We start from the raw sequence: 12,051 nt of genomic DNA on the forward strand, positions 1-12,051 counted from the left end.
GAAAATCTCTCAGTTCAAATGAATTTATTTTCTACTCAAGAATTCAACCTAATTATGAGGAGTGGATCCATTGAATATTATCTGTGTTTACCCTTCATGAATATCATCACCTAGATGGGATTTACAAAATTATCATTTTACCCTTCTAGTTATTATTTCCTCAACTCATTTATCGCTTGTAAATAAGTTAGAAACAATGTATTGACGAGGAGATAACAAGTCACATTGATTAATCCAAAAGAGTCAAGACTCAATTTGGACACTGGCCAGTTCATTCATTCATTCCAAGGAACAAAGCATGAGGTGATATACATTGCATTTCAGCAATCTTGTACATGAATTCCATATCTATGAGAACTTCACAAAGTTACTCATGACATCTTCACAACTTAGTACTTCACCAATAGGTCCTGTTTAGAATCACATAGTGAGTCCGAACTCTGACTTTCTCAAATGAGAATACGTAAGCTGTGAAATGGCTTGTCTCATTTTGGGATTAAGGTAAGCACGATGCAATTCATACGTCGTGACTTCGAGACATAAGAGGTTAAATGGTTTGTTCTTATCTTCTCTCTAGAAGTGCACTGGTCAATTCAGTACCTTCGGAAGATACCTAGAAGAACTATAGAGTCTCCAACTCTCAATGCCCCATAACCAGACATCATCGATTCTCCTAACAATCGTACTGAGGTCAATAGTCCTTTGACCCTTAGATTGCGAATATATCATTTTAAGCAAACTACGAAGAGTTTGTTCATGCAAATCTACATTTGTCTCTTCGTAAGTTGTTAAGTTTGTTTATGGACTAAAGACTAATGTTTTATCATAAAGCTTTAAACAGACAAAGAAGAATGAATGAACGTTTCAACTTTTTATTAATGAATAAGCAATTACAAGCAAGAGTCTTTGTGAGACTATATTACATCAAATGTACATAAATAGACACTACTACGCTTCTTGTAGGCACCATTGACAACAAACTCCCACTTGACTCAAAGAAGATGTGAGTAGTCCTTCATGCCTAATCCCTCTCGATATTGGTCGAAGATCTTGTTCGCTAGGGCCTTGGTGAATGGATCTGCCAGAGATCTACTTCACCTCCACGTCTCCACGCTGCACGATCTCTCGAATCAAATGGTATTTCCTCTCAATATGTTTAGAGCGCTTATGGCTTCGAGGTTCCTTTGAGTTCGCGACAACCCCACTATTATCATAATAAAGGGTCATGGGCTCGTCGACGTTTGGAACAACTTCCAAATACTTAAGGAATTTTCTAAGCCATACAGCATCTTTGGATGCTTCACAAGCAGCCACATATTCTGCTTCCATTGTGGAGTCAGCAATGCAAGATTGCTTAATACTCCTCCACACAATAGCTCCACCATTAAGGATGAACACAGATCCCGAAGTGGATTTCCTGGAATCCTTATCCGCTTGAAAATCGGAGTCGGTATATCCCGTCATAGTCAGGTCAGTACCTGAGTATGTAAGCATCAAGTTTCTAGTTCTTCGAAGATACTTAAGAACATGCTTAACAGCAATCCAGTGCTCGGGTCCAGGGTTGGATTGCAAACGGCTAACTACGCCAACGGCGAAACAGATGTCAGGTCTAGTGCAAAGCATAGCAAACATGAGACTTCCTACGGCTGAGGCGTAAGGAATTTTTCTCATGTCCTCAATCTTTTGTGCAGTCTTGGGAGACTGGTCCTTAGAGAGTGAGACTCCATGCTTAAAGGGTGTTTGACTTTTCTTGGAGTCTTGCATCGAGAAGTGATCCTTCACGTTATCAATATAAGATGCTTGCGAGAGCGACAGAATCCGGTTCTTCCAATCTCGAAAGATTTGGATCCTAGAATGTACGCGGCTTCTCCTAGATCCTTCATTCATCGTCTTCATCACTCCACAAGTTCTCCTCTTCGTCCTTTTCCGCTTCTCTGAGTCCGTCGGCTTCTTCCGCGATTGACTGTATTAAATCAATCTCTTCCTCGATATTACGTGGCTCTAGTTGGATAGAGCGATTGACTGAGTTGCGTTTCTAGTTGCTAGAAGAACTCGCGTTCACCGGTCCTTGGTCTCAACATCTGAAGAACACCGAGCTACAAGAGAAAAAAAATTATAAATACTTAAAATTTAGATAAGTGTATAAATTATTCATAAAACATATAAATTATAAATTACCGTTTTTTAAGAAAAACCTTCTCGACGTCCTTGCGTGTCACCACTCGAACGCTTGACCACGAAAGCATCCTCGGTACTCGGACACCGACATTGTTCCCGAACTGCTGACCAATCTCCGGAATAGCCTCGAACGCCCAATATTGCATGGCATGCAAATTCCCCGGTAAGGAATACTTCGCCTCTTTCTGAAGAATGTTCTCGTTGGCGGATTTGTCCTTTTGTTTTAGACAATAGCGGTTCATGTCCACAAAGAGAGCGGAGAAAGTCTCTGCCCACGTGATGTTCCCCCATGGCAGAGAATAGAAGAACGGCAAGTCCTCAACCATGTAGAGATACTTGTCGTTGATGACTCTGTTGTGTTCTACTCCGAGGAGATACCCAATGACAAACACGCACAATCTGAGCTTGTACGCGTCCTCCGGATCTTGACATGTCTTGAACTCGTTCGTCAAGACTTCAAATTTGGCATTTCGCACGCCGTTCAAGTGATCGGTCACGAGCCTATCACTTCTTCGCTCGTTCTGCTCCTCCGTCGTCGGACCGTCTTCCATACTAATTCCGGTGATCAACGCGTATTCGAGTTTACTGACTCTCACGCGTTTATTTCCGATTGCGAAGTAAATCTCACCCCTTTTCGTTGACTCCACCTTTCGAAGAAGAAGAGAGTGTAAGAGTACTGAAGAGAAATTTAGCCTCGTCGCCTCGAAGAATTGAGCGAACGGAGTCTCTGCAATCCTTTGAAGTAGATCAAGAGCTGTGAATTTTTCTTTCACAAGCTTCAACATTCATTCATTCTTTATAACCTAATTAATTTTCTTTACAAACACAACTAAAATCTGAAAAAAAAAATTAAAAAAACGGCTTCGGGAGGTCGGATCCAGTCGGATCCCATCGTCATCGGACTGTGTCGGATCCCGTCGGATTCCATCGGATTCGGTTGGGAAAAATACCCAGATTTAAAAAAAAAAAAAAAAAATTTGTTCCCGTCGGATCCCGTCTCTTAAAAAATACCCAGATTTAAAAAAAAAAATTCGATCTCATCGGATCCCCTCTCTTTGAAGGTCATCGGATTGTGTCGGATCTCGTCGGATTCGGTCGGATCCCGACCGAATCCGATGGGATCCATCGAAAAAACCCAGATTAAAAAAAAAAATTCACCTATCTTCTATCATTCAAATCAACCCTAAATAACTAATAACCAATCTAATCTTCTATCCTATCAATCATACACTAATCAAACCATGACAAAACCATTAAAAAACTAACCTTTGTTGTCATTTTGAGGTTTGTAAGGCTATGGAGTTTGATGGGCGTCGGATTTATGGTGGTGTGCGTCGGAACTCGTCGGATTTGTTGAGGTTGGCGTCGGAATAGTGCTCACGTCCGATTTGGTGTGGTTGGGTGTGAAGAGCAAGTGAGAGAAAGTGAGAGAGAGTGAGAATGAAAGAGATGGAAAGAGATGGAGATGAGGTTTATTTTGAATTGAGGGTATTTTTGTTCAAAATTGGTACAAAAGTCCAATTTTGGACATTTTTTAATTAACGGGTCTAATTGAGATATTTCCATAAATTTTAGGTCTAGAAAATGAAATTTCTCTTTGGATATCTGAAGTTGGATCTCGCAGGGGATTGTAAGTAGATTCTTCTCTTTTAGTTGAAGTTTGCTGCCGAGAAGAATCTGCTGATTAGCACGCTCAATAAGCTGATTTGTGAAGCTATCAAGTCGGATTTACAAGATAGAGTTGGATGCCGATAAAATAGAGAGCACTTGCAATGCTTGTTTTCGTTTAGTTATGGAGGACTCGCCAATTGCGCAATCCTGTCACCGGCGAGTTCGTAACTCTACCTGATTGGGACCACGTGTACAATAATTCCCTTTTTCATGATTCTTTGATTTTTTTTTATGGCTGTTTTGTTGGCTTCAAACTCGAGCATGTGGAATAAGTATAAAAGTGTTTAAAGAAGAAACCCAAATGCATCACGAAAAAATAGAACATTATCTCTACACCTATTGCCGAGGCAAGTGTTAGAGAATAATGTGGAGAAACACAAAAGTGACAAAATAGAAACATGAAAACAAATCAAGCTGAAAACTAGAAAATGACTTAGACATAGAAGTTATTTTTGAGTTTGGGTGTCAAGAACGAATGGCAGGCCAAAAAAACACTTGAACTTAATCATCAACACTTTCAAATAAGTTATTTTCTCTCTCCCTACTTTCAAAGTACAAGTAATCATTAACTGTAATGCCAATGTGGCTTTGATGACAAGGCACATACTTGTGCCAAGTCATGTGAATGTGTTAGTGAAGCGATTTTTTTCACAAGATTAGTGTGGTTCTCATTGAGGTTATCCAACTCCGCTCGTAAAGCTCCTACCTTTTATCTCCTTAGCCATTCTTTAAAAAAAAACTAAGAGATTCCGCTTTGGCCAAGTCTTGTCCGGCTTTCGGTCGGTAAGGGCAGTTTCAGACATCTTTGATTCAATGGAAAATCCATGTGGGAAACATCCCAGCAATCCCCCTTTTTAGGAAGTTTATTTTCTCCCTTTTTATGAATTTTATTTATTTATTAGTTTATCATCATGCAAGATGCGACGTTGGTATAAGAACTATATAGATCGACTGCACACACAATGACTTAGTACGAGTGATTTGAATTTGATTTCCACTCGTGCGATTGCGTAGGATAATATACGGAGGTTTTTGTTGGAATAGATCTAGGATTAAGAAAAGATTTATCGCTTCTAGCAAGCGGTGGAATATAAAAAAATTTCTTTAAAACACGTAAAACGATTTTACAACCTAGACAAAGTTTATGAACATATAATTTAAAATTTTAAAACTACTTTTAGTTTTTACTCGGTACCAACCTTGAATGGAGTTTGAACGTCGAGAAGCCTTTGGAAGGTTGAAACGTTCGTCTCCCCACGCAGCTCACCTCTCGCACTAGTCTCTTTGAACCTGTGAGTAACCACAAAAGTTTCTACCACTAGAGTCTTTGAGTATGGTTAGGATGTAGTGTGTGGGCACTTTTAAACACTATGACTCAAGAAAAAATCTATGAGCCAAAGAGCTAAAACAAAACGCTAGGTCTAATGAGGACCTAGGTGCCAAAACAAAAGAGACAAGAAGAGATTCTAGAGAGAGAGGGGGGCGGCTACAACTTAGAGAGAGAGGCTCTCAATCTCAAAATTGTGTGTTGTGAATTGTGAATGAGGTGGGGGTATTTATAGGAGGATGATTACCTTCAAAATGTAGTTTCCTCTTCTCTATTGAATATCACATATTCATGACCAAATATTTGGTTTCCCCTTCCTTTCCTTGGACGTCCAACACTTACCATACAAGTCCTTGGATTTGTTTCCTCATTTGTTTTCTCCCTCTTGGCCGCCCCCTTTAATTCATTCTAGAGGAAATTTGTTTCCTCTTTTTCTTTTGGCAAGTATGTTCATACATCAATGCACAAAATAATCTCTCTTTCCTTCTCTATTGTGGACAGTTTCTATGGCTTCTAGAACATGCTTCTAGATGTTTCTTTATTTGTTCATGACAACATCAGAAAAGCCCATTAAGAATTTTCAAATAAAATTTCATGAAATGAACTTAATCATCAAGCCCCAATCCAAGGATGTTGGCTGTGTAACTTAATATCATTGTCATCATATGACAATGTCAAAAAACTTATTTATTGACATTCATACCATACCATTTCCAAAAGGACAAGATTACCCTTTAGACAATCTTCGTAAAACTTGTCTAGTTCAACATTTGAACTTGTTTTGACTTAGCTTTCATGTTTAACTAATCCTACTCTAAAGACTTGTCGTAGTGACCTCATGGATCCAAATGAACAAAGCTTGAGCTAGCATACTTGGACTCAAAAGTTCGCAAACCTTTTCCAAGTTCTAGCTTAATGTCAACTGATTCCACTAAAAACTTGACACTGAAATCTCTCGGTTCAAATGAATATATTTTCTATGTAATAAGTGGATCCATTGAATATTATCTATGTTTACCCTTCATGAATATTATCTATTGAATATTATCTATGTTTACACTTAATTGTAATGAGTGGATCCATTGAGTATTATCTATGTTTACCCTTCATGAATATCATCAACTAGATGGGATTTACAAAATTACCATTTTAACCTTCTAGTTGTTATTTCCTCAACTCCTTTGTCGGTTGTGAATAAGTTAGAAACAATGTATTGAGGAGGTGCTAACAAGTCACATTGATTCATCCAAAAAAGTCATGACTCAATTCGGACATTGGCCAGTTCATTTATTCACATTCCAAGGAACAAAGCATGAGGTGATATACATTGCATTTCAGCAATCTTGTACATGAATTCCATATCTATGAGATCTTCAAAAAGTTACTCATGACATCTTCATAACTTAGCACTTCACCAATAAGTCTTGTCTATATCACATAGTGAATCTAGAACTCTGACTTTCTCAAATGATAATACATAAGCTATGAAATGACATGTCTCATTTCAGGATTGAGGTAAGCACGATGCAATTCATACATATTGACTTCGAGACATGAGAGGTTAAATGGTTTGTTCTTATTCTGTCTCTAGAAGTGCAGTGTTCAATTATGTACCTTCACAAGATACCTAAGAAGAACTATCGAGTCTCCAATTCCCAATGCCTCATAACCAGACATCATAGATTCTGCTAACAATCATACTGAGATCAATAGTCCTTTGATCTTTAGATTGTGAATATAATGTTTTAAGCAAACCATGAAGAGTTTGTTCATGCAAATCTATATTTGACTCTTCATTTGTTGTTAGGTTTGTTTAAGGACTAAAGACTATAGTTTATCATAAAGCTTCAAACAGACAAGGAAGAATGAATAAACGTTTCAACTTTTATTAATTATTCAGCAGTTACAAGCAAGAGTCTTCGTAAGACTTTATTACATCAAATGTACATAAGTAATGACTACTACTCTTCTTGTGGGCACCATTGACAACAAACTCCCACGTGACTCAAAGATTTGGATCCCCAGAATGTACAGGGCTTCTCCTAGATCCTTCATATCGAATTTCTTTGCTAGCCAGATCTTAACCTCAGATAACTTACCCACATCATTACGTATGAGTAATATATCATCGATATACATTACCAGAAACACAACTTTGTCTTCGTGTATTAACTTGTAGACACATGGCTCATCTATTGACTGCTCAAAGCCGAAGCTCTTTACAGTCTCATCGAATCTAATATTCCATGACCTAGATGCTTGCTTTAATCCATAAATGGACTTAAGCAACTCACAAACCTTGGTCTCCTGACCTTCTTCCACGAAACCGTCTAGTTGAGCCATATAAATGCGCTCGTCAAGATTGACATTCAGGAAGGCAGTCTTAACATCCATTTGCTAGATCTTATAGTCGAGAGCTGCAGCTATGGATAGAAGTATGCTGATGGATTTAAGCATCGCGACTGGCGAGAAGGTATCCTCATAGTCAATCCCTTCCTTTTAGGTATAACCCTTAGCCACTAGTCATGCTTTGAACGTCTCGACGTTCCCATCCGGACCCCTTTTCTTCTTCTATATCCACTTACACCCTACGAGTTTAACCCCTTCGGGAAGGTCTACAAGTTTCCAGACTTTGTTGACATACATCGAGTGCATTTCAACTTTAATGGCGTCGAGCCAAAGGTTTGATTTAGAACCAGCCATTGCATGACTGTAGAAAACAGGGTCATCCATGTCAGAGACGGCTACAAGAGTATCTCCGTAAGACATGTACCTCTCAGGTTTTTTAGAAACCCTCCCACTACGTCGAAGTACTACTTGACGAGATTCTGATGAGTTAGGTTGTGTTTCAGTTGGGGTAAGAACATTTCTTACAGATGAGGTAGAAGCATCTTCACCCAACTTTTCTTCAAGCACAATTTTGCTTCTAGTTTTTACATCTTTCATAAAGTCCTCCTTAATGAAATGAGCGTTCGTGCTAATGAAAGTCTTGTCGTCCTCGGGACTATAGACTGTGAAATCTTTGGTTTCCTTCGGATATCCAACAAACAAACATAATTCTGACCTACTAACCAACTTGCTAGTCTTTTGCCTTAGCACATGTGCATGGCAACCCCAAATTCGGATGTGGCCTAGATACTTTATGGCCAGTCCATTGTTCATAAGAAGTACATGAACCATTTTAGACAGAACTTGGTTTAGAATGTAAGCTGCTGTTTCGAGGGCATATCCCTAAAAGGAAAGGGGGAGTGATGAGTAGCTCATCATTGATCTAACCATCTCCATTAGAGTTCGGTTCCTTCTCTCTGACACTCCGTTTTGTTGAGGTGTGCCAGGTACTGTAAGCTGAGAAGCATCTTCTTTAAGAAAGTCATCGAACTCTCCAGACATATACTCACCACTTCGATCGGATCGAATGGTTTTGATCAGTTTTCCAGTTTGCTTTTCCACTAAAGGCCGAAAGACCTTGAATACGTTAAAGGTCTCACATTTTTGTTTGAGAAAATATACAAAACCGTATCTTGAGCAATCATCGGTGAAGATAACGAAGTATTCGTATCCTCCCTGTGCCTGTGTATTGAGCGGGCAATATACATCAGATTGTACAAGTTTTAGCAACTCAGTGGCTTTTCGACCCTTAGCAGAGAAAGGTCGCTTAGTCATTTTTCCTTCTATGCAAGATTCACAAGTAGGTAATGAACCTATTGCAGAAGCTTGGAGTGGACCTTCTCTCACAAGTCTCTCAATCCTGTCTAGACAGATATGACCAAGTCTTAAGTGCCAGAGATATGTTGATTTTATTAGATCGGAGGAATCAGAAAGTTTGATCCTCTTTGGCTCCCTAACTAGATCGTTATCCATTTCAGTGTCTAAAAGTGAAGGTTGCGTGGGATGAATATAAAAGAGAGCATTATTCATACATGCATCAGTGAAAAAAGAATTTGAAAGAGAAATACGAATTCTATTCTTTATTAACTTTAAACATAATCTTGCTCAAAAAGTCGAGCAACATATATTAAGTTTTTCCCGAAGGAAGGAACAAAATAAACATGATTTAAATTTAAAGTTCTGACTTCAAAAGACAGTGTCACTGATCCCATAGCCTTCGCCGACACTGAGCTCCCATCGCCCCATCTGAAGGAGAAGTCACCTTCCTCTAAACTTTTGCTTTTCCTGAAACTAGTCATGGAACAACAAATATGGTTAGTGGCAGCGGAGTCAAGAATCCATGTTGATACATTATCATCTACTAAGCATGCTTCGGTAATCAGTACAATATCTTTTTCCTTAGTTTTGAGGTAGGCAGGACAGTTCATGCGCCAGTGTCCGGGTTCATTGCAGTGGTGGCACTTGTCATTTGACTTGTCCACCTTAGCAATCCGGGGCTTCTTCTTCTTCTGAACCTTAGGTTGGTTCTACTTCTCGGTCTTGTGAGGTCTCTTCTTAGATCCAGAGGTGGAGGCTCTGTGCTCAGTAGCATGTACCTCTCTTTGAGTCCTCTTTTTCTTAGTGAGACCTTTAGCAGTGTGAAACTCCTTCATAAGCTCGGTAACAGTGTACTCTAGCTTGTTCATGGAGTAGTTCAGCTTGAAGGTATCGAAAGATTCGGGGAGAGTTTCCAAGATCATATCTATTTTGGTCTCATCATCAATCTCGGATCCTAGGATTTCCACTCATTCAGGTAACTAATGATCAACATCATATGGTCCCTGACAGGAGTCCAAGCCTTCATGCGACAGTTCATAAACTGTCTGACTACTTGTTGTCTGGCCTGACGCCCTTGCCCATTAAACATCTCATGGAGATTGTAGAGCATGTCGGTGGCAGTCTCTATGTCACGATGTTGTTGTAGCAGCACATTGTTCATCGCTGCTAAGATATAGCACCTCGCAATCTCATCGGATAAGAGCCAGGCCGGCAAGGCGTCTTTTTTCTCTTGAGTCGAATCATCATTCGTTTGAGGACATGCAATAGTGAGTACCCATTTGTGCTTGTCAACGGTAAGGATAATGTCGAGGTTACATTTCCAGTCTACGTAGTTCTCGCCTTCGAGTTTATTTGAGGAAATGATGGTTGAGAGAGGGTTGAGAGACATTATGATGAAAAGGTTGAAACAAGTTTATGATTAGTCTTTTGGTTTAGAATTTGAGTTTCTTTAAGTTTTTAGGATGAATCGGATAGGAAAAATCCAAAGGTGTTATGAACAAAATGACACTTTACTTCTTCGAGGGAAGGCCGCAAAGAATCTCCTTTCATAAGTAAATGACTCATCATTAATGCATAGCCAAGATTTCAATACATCATATTTGACTAGCCACCTTATAAAAAAATTTGATCACTCACATCCTTTCGCAGGACCTCGAGGGAGGATTACTAGGGGATTGAGTCTAAGTGTGTAACCAACCACTTAGTCCAAGAGATCGACTTTGAAAACAATCCACCGAGGGGAGGCCTTGTCTCATTGTCTAATTCTCGGATGTAGCTCATCGAGCAATGATCAGAGCAAAACGCCGTTGAGTACTTTCATTTAAGAGAGGGCCACGAGGGTGACTCTTAGTCTGGAGACAATTGCACTTTTCATTAGTGGTGGGGATCGTGGATTGCAAACAACAAGTATAATCCTCCCACTTAGTTTTTAGAGTTGGCACATCATCTCTTATAAGTTCGGAAACACATTTCCTAGTTATAGAGCGATATAGTGAAATTCTATAAATTGAACCTTAGATCGTCATGTTTCTAGGAAGAGAAGTGTTAGTGCATAAAGGCACAAAGTACATACTTTGACATTTTTCTATATTTTCTACTCGGAAAAGTGTATGAGGGAAGTGTGAACTTCTAACTCATTCGAACACTTGAAGTTTGAGATTACAAATCTTCTTGCAGTTTTTTCCACTAGTCTACAAGGAGACCTCCGACTTAAATTTTCAAGAGCAAATTGATTTTGAACATAAGTGATATAGATATAGTTTTGAATACATTTTGAAAACTTATTTGATTTGGATGAAATATTCCAACTAGTGTTAGAGAATAAAGTGAAAACGGTTTTTCAAATTTCAAACTAGTTTTTGTAAAATTCAATTTCAATTAAATATTCCAAAATTAAAACTTTTCAATCTTACACATTATGTTTATAACATTTAGAAAAAAAAAATTCTCAAGAAAATTTTTCCATTTGAGTTCTAGAACTCTTGGAATGTGAGCCAGGAGTCGGAATTCAAAAATTAAATTTTCAATAAATCCTGGAAACCCGGGCAGCGAACACCTCGGAGTAAAATTACCGTAAACGGCGGCTCCAATGTCCAATTGAGCTAATTCCAACTGTTTTGGAAATTAGACTCGCAGATCTTTAATTTGGTTGAAGAACCATTCAAATCCAAGTTCCAAGCAGAAAGATACATCCCATTTACAGTAGGTATTTTTTAAGCTCAAGGAAAACTTGACAGAAATTCGGTCGGTACTTGAGTGCAAAAAATTTAAGTGTAACGGAACGTTTTATTGAGTTGTTAAGTCTTTTGGATGTTGGTAATAGTATAGCACAAGAGATAATAACAACAAAAATAAAACGAGCGAGTAAATAAGCAAAGCAAGCAAGACAATATTACTTGTCACAAAATTACCCGAAATTTCTCAACTTATCAAAACGTGATTTTGATTATGAAAAAATTAAAAGCTTTTAGAACTGATTCTAATGTGTTTTAATATCATCCCAAGCGTGTAGAAAATCAACATGTTTTTTCATTTAAAGATACGAGCAATAAATTTAAAAAAAATCTAAAATAACAATTCTAGCAAAACCATTACTCGAGTAAATTCAAGAAAACGATTTCAAACTCATATTTCAAATTATATGCACATGCTAATACTTTGACCATAGC

The sequence above is a fragment of the Urtica dioica genome, chromosome 5 (genome assembly GCF_054948205.1).
Source record: "Urtica dioica subsp. dioica isolate 48M chromosome 5, U.dioica_male_clone48M_v1_H2, whole genome shotgun sequence".
Classification (NCBI taxonomy): Eukaryota; Viridiplantae; Streptophyta; class Magnoliopsida; order Rosales; family Urticaceae; genus Urtica; species Urtica dioica.